Source organism: Mus pahari, chromosome 15 (genome assembly GCF_900095145.1).
Source record: "Mus pahari chromosome 15, PAHARI_EIJ_v1.1, whole genome shotgun sequence".
NCBI lineage: Eukaryota > Metazoa > Chordata > Mammalia > Rodentia > Muridae > Mus > Mus pahari.
Genome location: NC_034604.1, coordinates 24,652,819 through 24,656,011, shown reverse-complemented (window position 1 = coordinate 24,656,011; position 3,193 = coordinate 24,652,819). Strand labels below are relative to the sequence as shown.

The 3,193-nt window shown below is 41.9% G+C and overlaps 1 pseudogene; it reads right to left on the bottom strand.

Moving 5' to 3' along the window:
- Nucleotides 1–2,083: 2,083 nt before the first annotated feature.
- Nucleotides 2,084–2,972, bottom strand: LOC110333468 (annotated as a pseudogene).
- Between the last annotated feature and the right edge of the window lie 221 nt (nt 2,973–3,193).

Genomic DNA, 3,193 nt, shown 5'->3' with positions numbered 1-3,193 from the left:
CTCTCTCTCTCTCTCTCTCTCTCTCTCTCTCTCTCTCGCTCTCGCTCTCGCTCTCGCTCTCGCTCTCGCTCTCTCTTTGTTTTTTTGTTTTGTTTGTTTTTGTTTTGTTTTGGTTTTGGTTTTTTTCGAGACAGGGTTTCTCTGTATCGCCCTGGCTGTCCTGGAACTCACTTTGTAGACCAGGCTGGCCTCGAACTCAGAAATGCACCTGCCTCTACCCCCCTCTGCTGGGATTAAAGGCATGCGCCACCACACCCAGCTCTTGGATCTCTTTTTTGAAGAACTAAGAGTTACTGTTACAGAGTATCTGAAGGAGACTGATTGTATTGCCAAATGTGATTCTGATACCTAATTTGGCACCTTGTCACAAGGCTCATACTTCCCTGGACAAAGATAAGGACACACATCTTTCTAGGTTTTTGATGTAAAGAGAGCTTAGTTTGATCACTATACTATTATATTTCCATCGATCTCAAGATACCAAGTTGTATATACACAGCCAAAGTAGTGGTCTTCAAACTAGATGGTGACATGATCTTGGATCTTTGTCATTGTTTTACATATGGTACTCAAGATGCCAACATGATTAACCATAAGCAATGCAATCATGGTACTATTACTTTATTGTCAGGATAACTCAGAGGAAAGTACTCATGTATATCTAATAGCAACCAAGGATGTAAAAATTCATTTGAGGGATTACATTAAATATCCAATATATTAGGAAGTTACAAGTATTCTTTTTTCCCTCTTTTTACTGGATATTTTATGTATTTACATTTCAAATGTTATCCCCTTTCCTGTTTTTCCCTCTGGAACACCCCTTTCCCATGCATCCTCCCCCTGCTTCTAAGAGGATGCTTCCATTACCTCCCACCAAGTCCTACCTCACCACTCTGGCATTCTCCTATACTGGGGAATCGAGCCTTCATAGGACCAGGGGTTTCTCTTCCTATTGATGCCAGACAATGCCATCCTCTGCTACATATGTGGCTGGAGCCATGGGTCCCTCTATGTGTACTCTTTGGTAGGTGTTTAGTCCCTGGGAGATCTGGTGGTTCTGGTTGGTAGATATATTTGTTCTTATGGGATTGTAAACCCCTTCAGATCCTTCTGTCCTTTCTCTAACTCTTCCACTGGGGACTCCATGCTCAGTTCAATGGTTGGCTGCAAGCATCTGCCTCTGTATTTGTCAGGCTCTGGCAGAGCCTCTCGGGAGACAACTATATTAGACTCCTGTCAGCAAACACTTGTTGGCATCCACAATAGTGTCTGTGTTTGGTGTCTGTATATGGGATGGATCCCAGGTGGGGCAGTCCCCGGATGGCCTTTCCTTCAGTATCTACTCCATACTTTGTCTCTGTATTTCCTCCCATGAGTATTTTTCCTCCTCCTAAGAAGGACTGAAGCATCCACATTTTGGTCTTCTTCTTTATATAGTCTGTTAATTGTATCTTGGGTATTCCAAGATTCTAAGTTAACAACCACTTATCAGTGAGTGCATACCATGTGTGTTCTTTTGTGAATGGGTTACCTCACTCAGGATGATATTTNCTAGTTCTATCCATTTGCCTAAGAATTTCATGAATTCATTAATAGCTGAGAAGGACTCCATTGTGTAAATGTATTACACTTTCTGTATCCATTCCTCTATTGAGGGACATCTGGGTTCTTTCCAGCTTCTGGCTATTATAAGTAAGGCTGTTATGAGCATAGAGGAGCATGTGTCCTTCTTACATGTTGGAGATCTTCTGGGTATATGACCAGGTGTGGTATAGCTGGGTCCTCGGGTAGTACTATGTCCAACTTTCTGAAGAACCACCAGAATGATTTCCAGAGTGGTTATAGTAGCTTGCAGTCCTACCAACAATGGAGGAGTATTCCTCTTTCTCCACATCTTTGCCAGCATCTGCTGTCACCTCTGTTTTTGATCTTAGCCATTCTGACTGGTGTGAGGTAGAATCTCAGGGTTGTTTTGCATTTCCCTGATGACTAAGAATGTTGAATATTTCTTTAAGTGCTTCTCTATGTTTTGATATTTCTCAGTTGAGAATTTTTTGTTTAGCTTTGTATCCCATTTTTTTTAAATAGAACAGCAAATACCTTTATTAGACGAGCTATGAAGGACTGTTTGTTTGCCTTTCTGGGCTTTGGTCTTCTGCAGATAGAACTCTAGCCCCTTGCCTTCGAGTATATAGCCATCTGCTCTGCCACACTGAGGCGCTGTAGGTGAGAAGCTTGCCCTGCTGGAGCGCTTCTCCAGAAGACTTCTGGCTTTGGCATTCTTTTTCCTTTTGTCATATTTCTTTTGAATTTTCTTTGATTGTTTTTTTCTTTAAAATCTTTTTCTCCACAGGGGTCAGTTTGTTCCCCTTCTTGCAGCCCAGGGGAAGTGCATAATGATACTCATTTCTCTACAGGAATGGTGTGCCATCAATAAGCAAAATGCAGTTCTTCACCATGGTCTTGTTGTGGATAAGCTCAATATTGGATGCATTGTAGATAACATCAATGATTCTTGTTTTGAGAGAGTACAACATCCCAGGAAATGAAATGTTCCCCACATCCAATTGCAGGCAGGTTCTTCTTCTTCTTCTTCTTCTTCTTCTTCTTCTTCTTCTTCTTCTTCTTCTTCTTCTTCTTCTTCTTCTTCTTCTTCTTCTTCTTTATTTTTTTTTTTTCTTGAGACAGGGTTTCTCTGTATAGCCCTGGCTGTCCTGGAACTCACTTTGTAGACCAGGCTGGCCTTGAACTCAGAAATTTGCCTGCCTCTGCCTCTCAATTGCTGGGATTAAAGGCGTGTGCCACCACATCTTATTGCCTCCTGGGACTCAGATTGTATATATGCAGCAAGGGCCAATCTTAGTGTTGGCAGCAGGCCTTCCCAGCTCACACTTCGGCTTCGTGAGGTAAGGTCTTCACTTATCCCCTGTCTTATGGTGCTTGTGCAGGTTGTTCTGAAAAATGCCCATCACTTGGCACTGTACCCCATTTCTAATAGGATTATTTGTTTCTCTGGAGTCTAGCTTCTTGAGTTCTACGTATATATTGAATATTGGTCCTCTACCAAATATAGGGTTGGTATAGATCTTTCCCCAACCTGTTGGTTGCCATTTTGTCCTATTGATAGTGTCCTTTGTCTTAAAGAGGCTTTGCAATTTTATGAGGTCCCCATTTGTTTATTGTTGATTTT